An 18,450-nucleotide genomic window follows, 5' to 3' on the forward strand; every position below is an offset into this window, starting at 1 on the left:
GAGTACTAGGCCTAGTACCTGGGATGTTGAAATAATCTGTACAACAAATCCCTGTGACACGAGTTTACCAATACAGCAAACCTACACATGTGCCTTGAACATAAATTAAAAGTTAAAAAATAATAAGAAAGAAAGTATGACCACATAGAGGTCATTTGGAAATATCACTTATTGATGAACTAACAAAGATTAAAGTTGCTACTTAAATGACATGAGGCAGCATTTCTAAGGTGTTTAAAAATTATTCTCATGAAATTGAATAAAAGTTTCTTTGTATATTTTATATGGTTTTTATGTCAACAATTTTTTTAATTTCTATTTTTAATTTAGTAGGTATTAAGGAATACAGATATGGAATCCAAAAGGTATTTTGTAAACTTATTTAATATGAGCAGAAATGAAAAGAATTGAGAACGTTTATCTAAAACAATACAAAATTCTGGAGAGGAAGTACCATCAATCTTCAAATATATATACAACATCGATATGTACTTTCAGTCAGGATTGTTTTGGCTGTAAGTGATAGTAAATGCAGCCCAAGCAAAATTAAGGGGGGAAAAAGAATGCATTATAAACTGAAAAGTGCAAGAAATAGATCTGCTTTCATATTTGACTGTTTATTTCAGGACCCAGTCACTCTTTCTGTTCTTCCTTAGTGCATGTTGGCTCCATTTCCAGAGAGGCTTTTGCTTCCCATGGGTAAGATGGTGGCCAGGGGATCTCTACCTCCAAGACCACTGAAACAGTGAGTGTTTCTCTTGCTCAGCAATTCAAAGTAAAACTCCTGGCCTGAATTAGGTTTTGTTCTCTTTTCTGAAATAATAACTATGGTCTTGGGAGTGCTATGCATTCATGTTTGAATCATAGGCGCACCTCTGGAGATAGTAGCAATCAACAATACCAGACCCAAATGTACTACAATTTGATGAGAGGTGATACTCTAGAGAAAAACTTGGGTGCTGGGTTCTGAGGAAAAGAAAGAGAATGGATAGCTACTAGAGCATAGAAGAGGGAGGCCCCTGTATTCTGTTTTGCTCAATGGGAAGGACTTGGAATCAATTGGGAAAAAAAATAGTTTTAAGGCAGATTTCAGTTCAACAAAAAGAACCTATTATTTAGAACTCACAAAGAACTGGCCCACTGAAAAGTTAGAGTAGCTTGTTTTGAATTTCAACCTTGCTGAGAATTTGTTGCATCAATTTCTAGCTAAAGATTTTAGAACAATTCAAAGGGAAACTCTATTGCTGGGAAGTATTTATTACTCAACGTATTGAATATTTAATTGTACTATATTTCCTAGAAAGGTTAATTGGTGATCTTTCCTACACACAACAATAAGCCTGTGAAGCTTGTCTTCAAGCTCAGGCTTGGTGGCCATCTGTGGGAGACTGGAGTAGATAGATGATCTTTAAGATCTTTTTTTAGTCTGTAGGTGGTTACTAGATTTCTTCTGTTAAGTTTGAATGTGATAAATAGATCATATGCTAAATTCTTTTAAGCATATGTATATAAAATAATATTACCTAGGGACTTGCTTGATAGAAGCACAGAAGGTCCTAGTGGAAGAACTTTCCTCAGAAGGCAAAATGCTTCACTGAGAATTCACATATAAACAATCTTAACGTCCATATAATGGTGTTTTTAAATTTTGGTATTTAAACTTAGAAATGTTCCCTTTAGTTTTTCTTTTTGCAATTACCCCACTAAAGAAGATAAACACTATATCTGTTATAATAATTTTTAAAATTTATTTATTTTTAAATTTTTTATTGTACTTTAGGTTCTGTGATACATGTGCAGATCAAGCAGGATTGTTGCATAGGTACATACATGGCAATGTGGTTTGCTGCCTCCATCACCCTGTCACCTATATCTGGCATTTCTCCCCATGTTATCCCTCCCCAATCTCTCCACCCCCACAGTCCCTCCCCTAGTTCCCCCCAATAGACCCCAGTGTGTGATGCTCCCCTCCCTGTGTCCATGTATTCTCATTGTTCAACATCTGCCTATGAGTGAGAACATGCAGTGTTTGGTTTTCTGTTCTTGTGTCAGTTTCCTGAGAATGATGGTTAATTTTTATATGAAACTATATGATTAGAACTAACTATCTCTCTAGTCTTTTTGTGGTATGTGTGCAATCTTTGAGGTATGCAAAGTACAATCTTTTTTTTTTTCCATAAAAGGGAGGAACTCAAAAAGGTGATATATGGTTAAGAATCACTGATTTTGGTTTTTTAATAATTTTCTGTTCATTGGAATTTAAACAGCAAATGAAGAAAAGGAAGCAATAATTACTGAACATCAATTACATACGAGGTGCTTTATAGAATTGATTTCATTTAATCTCCACATTATCTAGAGGTATATCTTTAAATAGCTCCATTAATACATGAAAAACACAAAATTTATAAAAGTTTGCATACCTTGCCTGAAGTAAGTCATTTAACAAAATGTATGACCTTGTCCAAGGTCATACTCATCAGCTGTCAGAGCCTAAATTTAAATCTGAATCTATCCATTTCTTTTTTTTTTTTTCAGTGTATTTCTTTTTTTTTTTTAATTATAATTTAGGTTCTGGGGTACATGTGCAGATCGTGCAGGATTGTTACTTAGGTATACATGCCATGGTGGATTGCTGCATCCATCTCCCTGTCACCTACATTAGGTATTTCTTCTAATGTTACCCCTCCCCAATACCCCCACAACTTGCAATCCCTCCCCTTGCTCTCCCATCTCCCAACAGGCCCCTGTGTGTGATGTTCCCCTTCCTGTGTCCATGTATTCTCACTGTTCAACACCCACTTATGAGTGAGAACATGCAGTGTTTGGTTTTCTGTTCTTGTGTCAGTTTGCTGAGAATGATGGTTCCCAGCTCCATCCATGTCCCTGCAAAGGACATGAACTCATCCTTTTTTTATGGCTGTATTCCATGGTAAATATCTATCCTTTTTTATGCATGGTATTCCATTGTATATATGTGCCACATTTTCTTTATCCAGTCTATCCTTGAGGGACAATTGGGTTGGTTCCCATTCTTTGCTATTGTAAACAGTGCTGCAATGAACATACGCGTGCATGTATCTTTATAATAGAACAATATATAATCCTTTGAGTATATACCCAATAATGGGATTCCTGGGTCAAATGGTATTTCCAGTTCTATCCTTGAGGAATCACCATACTCTACCACAATGGTTAACCTAATTTACACTCCTACCAACAGTGTAAAAGCATTATTTCTCCACATTCTCTCCAACATCTGTTGTCTCCAGATTTTTTTTTTTTTTTTTTGAGATGGAGTTTCGCTCTTGTAACCCAGACTGGAGTGCAATGGCGCGATCTCGGCTCACTGCAACCTCCACCTCCTAGGTTCAGGCAATATTCCTGCCTCAGCCTCCTGAGTAGCTGGGATTACAGGCATGTGCCACTATGCCCAGCTAATTTTTTGTATTTTTAGTAGAGACGAGGTTTCACCATGTTGACCAGGATGGTCTCGATCCCTTGACCTCACGATCCACCGCCTGGGCCTCCCAAAGTGCTGGGATTACAGTGTCTCCAGATTTTTTAATGATAGTCATTAGAACTGGCGTGAGGTGGTATCCCAATGTGGTTTTGATTTGCATTTCTCTAATAACCAGTGATGATGAACTTTTTTCATATGTTCATTGGCTTTTTTCATATGTTCGTTGGAAATTTCAAAATTTCTTCTTTTGAAAAATGTCTGTTCATATCCTTCACCCACTTTTTGATGGGATTGTTTGCTTTTTTCTTGTAAATTTGTTTAAGTTCTTTGTAGATTCTGTGTGTTAGCCCTTTGTCAGATAAATAGATTGCAAACATTTTTTTCCTATTCTGTTGGTTGCTGGTTCACTTTAATGATAGTTTGAATTACTGTGCAGAAGCTCTTAAGTTTAATTAGATCCCATTTATCTATTTTGACTTTTGTTGGCATTGCTTTTGGTGTTTTAGTCATGAAGCCCTTGACTATGCCTATGTCCTGAATGGTATTGCCTTATATTTTCTTCTAGGGTTTTTATGGTTGTAGGTCTTATATTTAAATCCTTAATCTATCTGGAGTTAATTTTTGTATAAAGTGTAAGGAAGTGGTCCAATTTCAGCTTTCTGCATATGACTAGCAAGTTTTCCCAACACCATTTATTAAGCAGGGAATCCTTTCCCCATTGCTTGTTTTTGTCAGGTTTGTCAAAGATCAGATGGTTGTAGATGTGTGGTGTTGCTTCTGAGGCCTCTGTTCCATTGGTCTGTATCTCTATTTTGGTAACAGCACAATGCTGTTTAGATTACTGTAGCCTTGTAGTATCATTTGAAGTCAGGTAGCATGATGCCTCCAGCTTTGTTTTTATTTTTTTTTGCTTAGGATTGTCTTGACTATGTGGGCCCTTTTTTTGGTTCCATATGAAGTTTAAGGTGTTTTTTTCCAGTTCTGTGAAGAAGGTCAATGGTAGCTTGATGGGGATAGCATTGAATTTATAAATTACTTTTGCCAGTATGGCCATTTTCACAATATTGATTCTTCCTAATGATAAGCATGGAATGTTTTTTCATGTTTTTGTGTCCTCTCTTATTTCCTTGAGCAGTGGTTTGTAGTTCTCCTTGAAGAGGTCCTTCACATCCCTTTTTGGTTGTATTCCTAGGTATTTATTCTCTTTGTAGCAATTGTTAATAGGAATTGGCTCAGGATTTGGCTCTTCATCTGTTACTGGTGTATAGGAATGCGTGTGATTTTTGCACACTGATTTTGTATCTTGATACTTTGCTGAGATTGCTTATCATCTTAAGGAGATTTTGGCCTAAGACAATGGGATCTTCTAAATATACAATCATGTCATCTGCAAATAGAGAAATTTGACTTCCTTTGTTCCTAATTGAGTATACTTTTTTCTTTTTCTTGCCTGATTGTCCTGGCCAGAACTTTCAAGACTATGTTGAATAGGAGTGGTGAGAGAGGGCACCCTTGTCTTGTTACAGTTTTCAGAGGGAATGCTTCCACTTTTTGCCCGTTCAGTAAGATATTGGCTGTGGGTTTGTCATAGATAGCTTTTATTATTTCGAGATACGTTCCATCAACACCTAGTTTATTGAGAGTTTTTAGCATAAAGAGGTGACGAATTTTGTCATAGGCCTTCTCTGCATCTATTGAGATCAACATGTGGTGTTTGTCTTTGTTTCTGTTTATGTGGTGAATTACATTTATAGATTTGCATATGTAGAACCAGCCTTACATCCCTGGGAGGAAGCCTACTTGATCATGATGGATAAGCTTTTTGATGTGCTGTTGGATTCAGTTTGCCTTTATTTTACTGAAGATTTTTGAGTCAATGTTCATCATGGATATTGGCTTGAAACTTTATTGTTTAGTTGTATCTCTGCCAGGTTTTGGTGTCAGAATGATGTTGGTCTCATAAAATGAGTTAGGGAGGATTCCCTTTTTTGTATTATTTGTAATAGTTTCAGAAGGAATGGAACCAGCTCCTCTTTTTATGTCTGATAGAATTCAGCTGTGAACATGTCTCATCCAGGACTTTTTTTGGTTGGTAGAGTATCAATTGCTGCCTCAACTTCAGACCTTGTTATTGGTCTTTTCAGGGATTCAACTTCTTCCTGGTTTAGTCTTGGGTGTAAGTGCCCAGGAATTTATCCATATCTTCTAGATTTACTGGTTTATTTGCATAGAGGTGTTTGTCATAATCTCTGATGGTAATTTGTATTTCTGTGGAATCAGTGGTGATATCCCTTTTATTATTTTTTATTGCATCTATTTGATTCTTCTCTCTTTTCTTTTTTATTAGTCTGGAATATTCATTTCTAAACTCACACTTTTTTCACCACACTATGTTGCCTTTCTAAGAAAGGAAATGAAACAAAAAAGAGTCTGTTTTCTACTAATTCCAGAGAGTACTGCCAAGTTTATTGTTTCTGATTTACTTGACATTTCTGTTGATCTTCAAATTTACTTGCATATATGGAAGATAAGGTCCTATGGGGAAATTAATAACTTCAGATTATTAAGACAAAGCTGTAAATCACTATTGAATCCATTACTAGATAAAAAATACAGAAAATTTCTGTAATTCACTATATTATTTTATATAATGGTAGTGACAACATAATGACATAATGACAATGGTTTCTGTAGTGTTCAGCATTCACCATTATTACCTTATATCAGCTTCACTTTTTATTGTGTTGGAATAGCCATATTTCCTTTTTTTTTATTCTTTTAAGAGTGAGCGTATCTAAAATTAGTATATAAATTTACAACTTTTTCTTTATTGAAATAAGAAAGAAAGTAGCTTATTTTGAATTTCAATATTGCTGAGAATTTGCTGCATCAGTTTCTAGCTAAAGATTTTTTAACAACTCCAAAGGAAAGTTCATTGTTGGGATGTATTTACTATGCAACATATTGAAGGTTTAATTGTAATACTATTTCCTGAAAGGTTAATTGGCTTTCTTTCCCACAAACAATAATTGCACTCAACTATGAACTATACGGTCTCCAGCTTCTAAAATAAGAGCTGACACACGGAAAGTTGTAGTTTCATGAAAATTATTTTCTCATGTATGAAAAAGTTGACATACAATTAGGTTAACAAAAGGCTTTTGAGAATATTGAGGACATTAAACAAACAAAAAAAGAAACATCCCAGCACCAATGAAAGGCAACAGTTAGAAAGGGATCTTGTAATGTCTCCTGCTTGTCAGATGTGTTCTTTGGAGCCTGTTAGAACAATATTAATTTCACATTATGTCTGAGCCTCATGAAGTGAATTGCTGCTGTACTATACATCGTATGGGATGTTTAAAAGAGTTTACATCTTGCTCTGGAAATTAAACGTTTTCATGAAATCTTGGTTGAACTTTTAGGACCAACCCACAGTTCTTGCCTGTTGTTAGGTCTGACTATGGGCAATAAAAAGGATATCGTGTTCCTTACTTTCTTAGTGTGGTCAACTTTTTAAAGACAGAAAGACACACATATCTTCTAAGAGCCCACAAGGATTATGACTTGGGTAGGAATGAACTGCAGTACTGTATCTAAGTGATGTAGCAGAGTATATCACTGTCCTGTCAAGAGGACAGGAATTTCACGTAGTGTTCTACTCTACAACTTTAAGACTACTGCTTTAAGACCTTAGCCAATTTACTTCCTCATCTGTAAAGTGGAAATAAAAGTAACTATATTGTGGTGTTGGTATAAGAATCAAAAAACCTAACATATATGAGTGTTCAGTACATAGTAGGAACTCCATAAATTTTTACTGTTACTTAATTTAAGAGAATTAGAAGGACCCAGGGAATCAGTGGAGAGGACACTCAATAGGAAAAATTTAATATTTATGATGGATTATTGTTTTCCTAAATATGTGAATGTAGCTATTATATACAAAATATCACAAGCTTCAGAGGTGAAAGAAGTAGTTTCTAATAACAATAACTACTAATTAGCTCTGTAGGTAAGTCAGTTATCATTTCTATAAAAGGAGGGCATTAGGCTAGATTAGGATTTCTAGATCTTATTTTAATTTTTTATTTATTTTAAATGGCTCTTTGAAATATGAATTTTATTTTTTAAATCCACATATGTAATATGTTTATCAATTCTTATTTAGTAAGAAATTCTTGATGAGAAGCTAACTCTGCAGAAGGCACTGCCCTAGGCATAGGGTATATAAAGACAGCAGTCCTTGTTCCTCAAGAATCCTGCAGTAGAGATAGATAAATATAGGCCCCCAAACAGTAAACAATGACCACATGATACTTCAGAAAATATCATATCAACTCATTTTTATAAGAGAAAAAGAGAGTCATCTATGTGTTTACTCAGTTACTCATACAATTTTTTTGAATTTCTTTTGAATGTCAGGTATTATGATAACTGCTGTGATATTCATGGAATTTATAAACAGAGGTTTTCAGAAGAAATTGGATGTACTTTTCTGTAGAGAGAGATCTAGGTTAAAGACAAATGCTTTAGGATTTGAGGTCATGCAGATAGATGAGCTTTTGGAGAACTCAAACATTTAAGGAGAGGGCAGAAGAAATGTGCTCCCAAATAATTCTGAAAAAGAGGTTTTAGGGAAGTGAGGAAAATATAGGAGTTATTTGGATTGTGGAAGCCATGATAGCAGAGAGTTTCTAGAAGGGAAAATGGGCAAATAGTGGTGAGAAATATTATAAGGTGTTAATTTAACAGTTGGAAGTATTTTGATATCCATAAGAAGAGTCTTAGTGAATGAATCAGGATGGAAAAACTGTTAAAGCATGTTGAAGAATAAACAGCATATATATAGAAATCCAGCCAGAGTTAATTATTGCTTTAAAAATTTGATTGTGAAAAATTGTGCAATGTTCTGATGGGGAGCATTAGATAGAATGTACAGAGGACAAATAGGATTTCATGCCTAGGAGCAGCCATTACATTGCAGGGTCCAAGGGAAAACTTTCCCTTTGCCCCCTGAAGGTTCACTGAAAATCAACTGTCAAAAGGCAGATTAATAGGAAAAAAGATACACTAAATTTATTAATATGTAACTTGTGCATAGGGTTATACAAAATATGAACTCAAATAGGGACCAGATGGTTGATGTTCAAATACTTTCCTCATAGAGTAGAGATGTAAGGACATGGGATGCAGACATTAAGGGACGGTGAGGGGCAGAGCTGCATGGGGAAAATGTTGTCTTATTATGCAGATAAAGTTCTCCAGGTAATATCTTGGAATTTCCTTCAGAAGAATAGATGAAAACTCTGTCTGAGCATGGAGCAACTCCCAGTGTCTTCTCTTCTCCAGTGATTTATCTTTCCTGGTTATTTGATGAGATCCCCAGGAAGAGAGTTTAAGACAGTGGCATTTCTTTTGGAAAGAAGCTTTTTTGGTCAAGTAGGGAAATTTCAGAGAGAATCCCTCCTTATACTTGGATGGGGTTGAGGACAAGACAAGCTTACAGGGTCCTTGGTTCTGAGACACCTTTAAAGGCCTCTACATGTTTAAAGAGCCAGGCTTTGGGGAATCACTTTCTAAGACCCAACAGTAGGACCTCTGGCAACTTAATGAAGCACAAGTTGAGTTTGACTGGTATGTTCGTCTTTGGCAACATACTGAATTCATGATGTGCAGTTCTTGAAATCCCCTCCTTCCATTGGGTTCCTCAAGTTCCTAAGTGACCTTCAGTAGGTGTAAGGCAGCCTGAACCTCAAGCTACTCCCTCTACAGTGCTTCATTCTTTATAGTGTTTCCAAATTGTTTTGCATCCCCTTCACCTTGTATTTCCATATTCGCTAACAGCGATTGAGTCAGAGTATTAATCACTGTTTTAATCATTACAAAAATATACCTATATTCTTAAAATATTCCTTTTCTTTGAGAATGAGGAATATATTATCATGGGAATTTCCTGCAGTAAAGAACAGGGGAGATATTTGGAGTAAGAGGCACTCAAGAATGGATAGCAGCCTGTCCTGCCCTTCATTAGGGAGTTCCTTGACTACTTATCTGAAGAGGCAAAAAGAAGTGTCATTAATGATTTTGAAAAGGCATATGGAGATCATCTCTTCTCTTAATTTGAACAGTCCTGGAAATGAGATTCTGAAATATAGCCACTTCCCTAATCTCCCAGAAGTAATAGCTTTGGCAAAAACTAAAAGTACAATTCCTATTTCCTTTACAGATAATGGGTTAAGATAAAATACTTTATCCCTATTATAGCTAAGTGACATTGTGAAATTGTCTAATTCAGTAGAAGTGAAAGAGAAAGGCATGGTAAAATTATTATATACATAAAGTAAGGGTGTGTCTATATTTGTATGGAACAGTAAGAAGTAATAGGCAGAAAAATAGTCCCCAAATATCTCCATGCTCTTATCCTTAGTTACTTTACATGGAAAAAGGGACTTTGCAAATGTGATTAAGATTAAAGACATTGTGAAGAGGAGGTCACCCTGGGTTATTCTGATGGTCCTAACATAAGCACATAATTCCTTCAAAGCAGAGAACCTTCCTGGCTGTAGTGAACAAGAGAAATGACAGCATGTGAAGGACTCAACCGGCAGTTACTGGCTTTGAAGTTGGAAGAAGGGATCACAAGCCAAGGAATGTGGGCAGAAACCAGAAAGCTGGAAAGGGGAATGAAACAAATTCTACCCAGGAGCCTCCAGAAATTAATGAAGTCTAGGTGATAAATTGATTTAAGCCCAGTGATATCATGTTAAATTTCTGATGTGAAGAACTGTAAGAGAAAGATTTGTTAAGAAGGGTACTGACATTGTAAGTGTATTATAAACTACTAAATGAGATTAGTAGCAATAGTTAACACTTTTATAATGCCTCACATACACTAGACATTTTTCTGAGCATATTGTTCTTACGTTGCTATAAAGATACTACAGAAGATTGGGTAATTAATAAAGGAAAGAGGTTTACTTGACTCACAGTTCCACATGGCTGGAAGGCCTCAGGAAACTTACAATCATGGTGGAAGATGCATGGGAAGCAAGGCACATCTTACATGGCAGCAGGAGAGAGAGCAAGCACAAAGGGGAAACTGTCAAACACTTAAAATCATCAGTTCCAATGAGAACTCCCTAACTGTGATGAGAACAGCATGGAGAAAATCATTCTTGTGACCCAGTCACCTCTCAACAGCTCCCTGCCTTGGCACCTGTGGTTTACAATTCTAGATGAGATTTGGATGGGGACACAATGCCAAATCATATTACATATTAACCCTTAATAATCTAATGTCTTCTCATTCTTTTTTTTGTACTTTAGATTCTGGGGTACATGTGCAGATTATGCAAGATTATTGCATAGGTACATTCATGGCAAGGTGGTTTGTTGCCACCATCCCCCTATCATGTATACCTGACATTTCTCCCCATGTTATCCCTCCCCCACCCTCCCTCCCACTATTCCTCCCGTAGCCCCCTGCCAACAGACCCCAGTGTATGATGTTCCCCTCTTTGTGTCCAAGTGTTCTCATTGTTCAACATACACCTATGAGTGAGAACATGTGGTGATGGTTTTCTGTTCTTGTGTCAGTTTGCTGAGAATGATGGTTTCCAGATTCATCCATATCCCTACAAAGGACATGAACTCATCATTTTTTATGGCTGCATAGTACTCCATGGTGTATATGTGCCACATTTTCCTTGTCCAGTCTATCATTGATGGGCATTTGGGTTGGTTCCAGGTCTTTGCTATTGTAAACTGTGCTGCAATGAACATGCATGTGCATGTGTCTTTATAATAGAACAATTTATAGTCCTTTGGGTATATACTCAGTAGTGGGATTGCTAGGTCAAATGGAATTTCTATTTCTAGATCCTTGAGAAATCCCCACACTGTCTTCCACATGGTTGAACTAATTTGCACTCCCACCAACAGTGTAAAAGTGTTCCTATTTCTCCACATTTTCTCCAGCATCTGTTGTCTCCAGATATTTTAATGATTGCCATTGTAACTGGCGTGAGATGGTATCTCAATTTGGTTTTGATTTGCATTTGTCTAACGACCAGTGATAATGAGTGTTTTTTCATGTTTTTTTTTGAAAAGTGTCTATTTATATTCTTCACTCATTTTTGGATGGGTTTTTTTTTTCTTGTAAACCTGTTTCAGTTCTTTGTAGATTCTGGTTATTGGCCCTTTGTCAGATGGGTAGACTGCAAACATTTTTTCTCATTCTTTTGGTTGTCAGTTTGCTCTAATGATTGTTTCTTTTGCTGTGCAGAAGATCTGAAGTTTAATTAGATCCCATTTGTCTATTTTGGCTTTTGTTGCCATTGTTTTTGGTGTTTAGTTATGAAATCTTTGCCTATGCCCATGTCCTGAATGGTTTTGCCTAGGTTTTCTTCTAGGGTTTTTATGGTGTTAGTTCTTATGTTTAAATCTTTAATCCATCTGGAGTTAATTTTTGTTTAAGGTGCATGAAAGGGATTCAGTTTCAGCTCTCTGCACATTGCTAGTGAATTTTCTCAGCACCATTTATTAAACAAGGGATCCTTTCCCCATTGCTTGTTTTTGTCAGGTTTGTCAAAGATCAGATGATTGTAGATGTGTGGTATTGCTCCGGAGGCCTCTGTTCTGTTCCATTGATATATATCTCTTTTGATACCAGTACCATGCTGTTTTGATTACTGTTGCCTTGTAGTATAGCTTGAAGTCTGGCAGCATGATGCCACCAGCTTTGTTCTTTTTGCTTAGGATTGTCTTGGCTATGCATACTCTCTTTTGGTTCCATATGAAGTTTAAACTGGATTTTTTTCAGTTCTGTGAACAAGGTCATTGGTAGTTTGATGGGGATAGCATTGAATCTATAAATTACTTTGGGCAGTATGGCCATTTTCACAATATTGATTCTTCCTAACCATGAGCATGGAATATTTTTCCATCTGTTGTGTCTTATTTCCTTGAGCAGTGGTTTGTAGTTCTCCTTGAAGAGGTCCTTTACATCCTTTGTTAGTTGTATTCCTAGGTATTTTATTCTCTTTGTAGCAATTGTAAATGGGAGTCCGTTCTTGATTTGGCTCTCTGTTTGTTGTTATTGGTGTATAGAAATGCTTGTGATTTCTGCCAATTGATTTTGTATCCTGAGACTTTGCTGAAGTTGCTTATCAGCTTAAGGAGAGTTTGGGCTGAGACAAAGGGGTCTTCTAAATATACAATTATGTCATCTGCAAATGGAGACAATCTGACTTCCTCCTTTCCTAATTGAATACTTTATTTCTTTTTCTTGCCTGATTGCTGTGGCTATAACTTCCAGTACTATATTGAATAAGAGTGGAGAGAGACGGCATCCTTGTCTAGTGCCAGGTTTCAAAGGGAATGCTTCCAGTTTTTGCCCATTCAGTATTATATTGGCAGTTGTTTTTCATAAATAGCTTTTATTATTTTGTGATAGGTTCCAATACCAAGCTTATTGAGAGATTTTAGCATAAATGCTGTTTAATTTTGTCAAAGGCCTTCTCTGCATCTATTGGGTTAATCACATGGCTTTTGTCTTTGGTTCTGTTTATGTGATGGATTACGTTTACAGACTTGTGTATGTTGAACCAGCCTTGCATCCCCAGGATGAAGCCTACTTGATCATGATGAATAAGCTTTTTGATGTCCTGTTGCAATTGATTTGCCAGTATTTTATTGAAAATTTTTGCATCTATGTTCATCATGGAGACTGGCCTGAAGTTTTCTTTCTTTGTTGAGTCTCTGCTGGATTTATTATCAGGATGATGTTGGTCTCATAGAATGAGTTGGGGAGGATTCCCTCTTTCTGTATTGTTTGGAATAGTTTCAGAATGATTAGCACCCACTTCTCTTTGTACGTCTGATAGAATTCAGCTGTGAACCCATCTGAACCTGGACTTAATTCAGGGTTTCAGCTTCTTCTTGGTTAGGTTTTGGTAAGGTGCAAGTGTCCATGAATTTATCTTTTTCTTTTAGATTTACTGGTGTATGTGCATAGAATTGTTTGTAATAATCTCTAATGGTAGTTTGTATTTCTGTGGGATTGGTGGTGGTATCCCCTTTATCATTTTTTATTGTATCTATTTGATTCTTCTCTCTTTTCTTTTTTATTAATCTGGCTAGTGGTCTATGTTGTTGATCTTTTCAAAAAACCAGTTCCTGGATTTGATTTTTTGAAGGTTTTTCTGTGTCTCTATCTCCTCATTTCTGCTCTAATCTTAGTTACTTCTTGTCTTCTGCTAGCTTTTGAGTTTTTTTGATCTTGCTCCTCTAGCTCTTTCAATTTTGACAATAGGGTGTCAATTTTAGATCTTTCCTCATATCTCATGTGAGCATTTATTGCTATAAATTTCCCTTTAGACACTGCTTTAAATGTATCCCAGAGATTCTGGTACGTTGTGTCCTCATTCCCATTGGTTTCAAAGAACATCTTAATTTCTGCCTTCATTTCATTGTTTCTCCAGTCAACATTCAGGAGCCAGTTGTTCAGTTTCCATGAAGTTGTGTTGTTTAGAGTTAGTTCTTAATCCTGAGATCTAATTTGATTGCCCTGTGGTCTGAGTGACTGTTTATTATGATTTCCATTTTTTCACATTTGTGGAGAAGTGATTTACTTCCAATTTTTTGGTCAATTTTAGAGTAAGTGTGATGTGATGCTGAGGAGAATGTATATTCTGTGGTAGTGGGTTGGAGAGTTCTGTAGATATGTAGTAGGTCCACTTGTTTCAGTTCTGCGTTCAAGTCCTGCATATCCTTCTTGATTTTTTGTCTCGTTGATCTGTCTAATGTTGACAGTGCAGTGTTAAAGTCTCCCAGTATTATTGTGCGGGAGTCTAAGTCTCTTTCTAGGTCAATAAGAACTTGCTTTATGTATCTGGGCACTCCTGTATCAGGGGCATATATATTTAGGAAAGTTAGCTCTTCTTGTTATATTGATCCTTTCACCATTATGTAGTGTTCTTCTTTGTCTCTTCTGATCTTTGTTGGTTTAAATTCAATTTTATCAGAGACTAAAATTGTAACCCTGCTTTTTTTTTGCTCTCCATTTGCTTGGTAGATCTTCATCCATTCCTTCATTTTGAGTCTGTGTGTTTTTTTGCATGTGAGATGGGTCTCCTGAATATAGCACACCAATGGGTTTTGACTTTTACCCAGTTTGCCAGTCTGTGTGTTTTGATTGGGGCATTTAGGCCATTTACATTTAACATTAATATTGTTATGAGTGAATTTGATCCTGCCATTTTGTTTCTGGTTGTTTGTTTTGCCCGTTGGTTGAAGTAGTTTCCTCATTGTGTCATTGATTTTTACCATTTGGTTTGTTTTTGCAGTGGATGGTACTGGATTTTTTTTTTTTTTTTCAGTGTTTAGGTGCTTTCTTCAGGAGCTTTTGTAGAGCGGGTCTGGTGGTGATGAAATCTCTCAGTAATTGCTTGTCTGTAAAGGATTTTATTTCTCCACTTGTGAAGCTTTGTTTGGCTGGATAGGAGATTCTAGGTTGAAAGTTCTTTGCTTTAAGGATGTTGAATACTGGTCCCCACTATCTTCTGGCTTGCAGGGTTTCTTCTGAGAGATCTGCTGTTAGTCTGATGGGTTTTCCTTTGTGAGTGACCTGAACTTTCTCTCTGGCTGCCTGTAGCATTTTTTCCTTCATTTCAACCCTGGTAAATCTGACAATTATGTGCCTTGGGGTTGCTCTTCTTGAGAAGTATCTCTATGGTGTTCTTTTTATTTCCTGTCTTTGAATGTTGGCCTACCTTGCTAGGTTGGGGGAGTTCTCCTGGATAATATTTGAAGAGTATTTTCCAGCTTGGATTCATTTTCCCTGTCCTGTTCAGGTACACCAATCATGTGTAGATTGGGTCTTTTCACATAATCCCATATTTCTTGGAGGCTTTGTTCATTTCATTTCACTCTTTTTCTCTTTTTTTTTTTTTTTCCTTTTCTCTTTATTTCGTTGATTGATCTTTGATCTCTGATATCCTTTTTTCTGCTTGATCTATTTGGCTATTGAAACTTGTGTATGCTTCACGAAGTTCTTGTGCTGTGTTTTTCAGGTCCAGTAAGTCGTTTATGTTCTTCTCTAGGCTGGTTATTCTAGTTAGCATTTCTTATAATCTTTTTTCAAGGTTCTTAGTTTCTTTGCATTGGGTTAAAACATGTTCTTTTAGCTCAGAGAAATTTGATATTACCCATTTTCTGAAGACTGCTTCCGTCAGCTCGTCAAAATGGTTTTCTGACCTGTTTTGTTGCCATGCTGGTGAGTCATTGTGATCTCTCTGGGGAAGAGAGACATTCTGGACTTTGATGTTTTCATCCTTTTTGCATTGGTTTTTCCCATCGTCTCTGAGTGGACGTCCTTTCTGTTAACGTTGGGGTTATTTTTTCTGTATGAGGCTTTTTTTTAAAAAAAACAGAGGTCTCAGTGTGCCACTTGAGACAGTCTGTCCATATTCTGCCTGTGGAGGCACTACTGGGTTCCCTTGGTCTCAGCCAGGCTGCTGTTTATTCTTTGCCTGGTTTCCATACTGGTGGGGTTAGCCCTGCCTTCCCAGCGGTGGGCTCTTTCCTTCTGCTGAGCTCCCTGTTCCGAGGTAGAGGATGTAACTGTGAAACTCTCCAGGGAGAGGGACTCCGGTTGTGGATCTTGTGGGGGCGGGGCCTATCTCGTGGTATCGCCCTCCCCACTTTCAACTCTGCCTTCTGTGGGACAGGCAGTACCTTTTCGCAAGCCTTCTCAGTATTAGTCCAAATCTCCACCCTGGTCTGCGCTAACAAGGCACCGGTCTGGCTGATGCTGCTGGCCCGGGCCGTTGCCCGGGTCTCAAGGCGGCGTTTTCCTGGTCAGTGCGCTGCCGAAGTCTCAGATTGAATTGCTGTATCTGAAACAGACAGCCAAGGAGGTGATGCCCCCCAGATCCTCCGTGCCTGATACACTTTCCTGGTGGGTCAGTGCCCTGCCTTGCCTCAGCTAGACGCATTTGGGCTGCTTTTGCTGCCTTTTTGGGGGGTTAATCCTGCTGTTCCACTAGTCTCTTTAAAACAAAACCGGTATCTTGCTCGGCGACTTGGGTATCGCTCTGGTTCTGTCTCACTTGGTGGTAGCTGCACTTCAGAGAAGCTTCCTTTCAGCCATCTTCCCCACTTCCCCTCCTGTCTTCTCATTCTCAACATAATTTTGTAGAAGATAAAACTGAGACAGAGAAATATTAATTAACCTGCCCAAGATCATACAGTTGGGATATGGTGGAGCCAGAATTTGAACCCAGACCATATGGCTGCAGTGTGCAGCTATAGAATCAGGTTACAGTGTTGGTGGTCTTAGTCACTATATCGTAATTTATTATTACTTCTCTTTTTCAGATGGTATATTAGTCTGCTCTCATGTTGCTAATAAAGACACACCTTATAATCAGTAATTTATTAAGAAAAAGAGGTTTAAGATTCCATGTGACTGAGGAGGCCTCACAATCATGGTGGAAAGTGAAGGAGGAGTGAAGTCTTGCCTGATGTGGCAGCAGGCAAAAGAGCATGTGCAGGGGAACTGCCCTTTTTAAAACCATCAGATCTCATGAGACTTATTCACTATCATGAGAACAGCATGGGATAAACCACCCTCATGACTCAATTACTTCCCACCAGGACCCTCCCATGACACATGGGGATTATGGGAGCTACAGTTCAAGATGAGATTTGGATGGGGACACAGCCAAACAGTATCAGATGGCAAAACCAAAGTGACAAAAACTATGGTTTCTTTCCCAGATTCACAGAGCCAGTGTAGAAAGTATGACTGATCCATTTCATCAGAAATGCCCTTTCTTCATTCATTTTTTCTTCCTTATCTCTTTCTTTTTAAGAAACAGGAGACTTTGGAATAAGGAAAATGTGTTGTCTACTTATTTATTTAAATGTCAGAGAAAAGGAGACTTTTAAGCTGAAACAATGTTCTTAACTCATCAGAAAGTATGGCAAAATAGTCTGTGATCCATTAGTTGGAATTGCATTTTCTATCAACACATCTTTTATTCCTCAAATAAAAAAAAAACAGTTTTAATGTATGCAAATAATTTGCGCTTTTTATAAACTGTTTTTGAAATACAGAATATAGAATGAAAACTATCATTCCACATTGACTCCCCAGAGACAATCGTTTTCTTTATTTTTTCCTACTCTCCTCTTTGTTGCACGTATTCTATATAGTTTAAATTTAATTACATATACAATACAGTAGCCCGTCTTTCTCATTTAGTAAGGCAACATAAACATACCCTCATATGAATGTAAACTATTCATTAGTATATCTTCCAGTGGGTATATTGTATTGCATATTAAGTAAGGAAACCAATTAATCATTCTCCTACTATTGGAAGGTAAGAATTGCTAATATTCTGCTATGATGAATAAACTAGAGTACATATTTTTATACATAATTTTTATTTTTCTATTTCAAATTTCATCCTCAGACTAGAGTTGCAGAAGTAGAATGATTAGATCAACGGGTAAGATATTTTAGCAGATTGCTTTTCAGATAAGGTATGCCAATGTACATTTCCAGCTAAAGTGAATGAGAGTGTTCATTTTGCTACAATGTCACCAGCATCTTAATTTTAACAACTGCTATTAACTGTGCAGAAAGTATTTCATTAAAATAATTGCCTCTTTAGATTTTTCACACTCACCTTCTCAGTGTGAAATGAAACAAAACAAAATAATTGTCACCCTCTTATTTTGTGGAAAAAAACAGCCCTCACTTAAGATGAAATCATAGAGTGGCTGTAGAAAAATGGGATTGCTTGTTGACTCTAACTGAACCAGAAGCTAAGCCTACATATTTCATGAAGAAACTGAATGTGGGAGATAAATATGATGTAAACTTGGGAGCTACTAATGAGGACAAGTTAAAAAAAATGGTGAGTTTGCCAAGATCTTGGAATACCACAAATAGAGAATAATTCAAGCCTAGAGAG

The 18,450-nt window shown here is 37.0% G+C and overlaps 1 long non-coding RNA gene across 1 annotated transcript in view; it reads left to right on the top strand.

The window, feature by feature from the left end:
- Window positions 1-285: 285 nt before the first annotated feature.
- The window catches only part of LOC118151532 (uncharacterized), a 133,594-nt gene continuing 115,429 nt past the window's right edge, over window positions 286-18,450 (top strand). Inside the window, exon 1 of the long non-coding RNA XR_004739892.3 lies at window positions 286-745. This is a non-coding gene — a long non-coding RNA (uncharacterized LOC118151532). The remainder of the gene's footprint in view (window positions 746-18,450) is intronic.

This window comes from Callithrix jacchus, chromosome 2 (assembly GCF_049354715.1).
Source record: "Callithrix jacchus isolate 240 chromosome 2, calJac240_pri, whole genome shotgun sequence".
Lineage (NCBI taxonomy): Eukaryota > Metazoa > Chordata > Mammalia > Primates > Cebidae > Callithrix > Callithrix jacchus.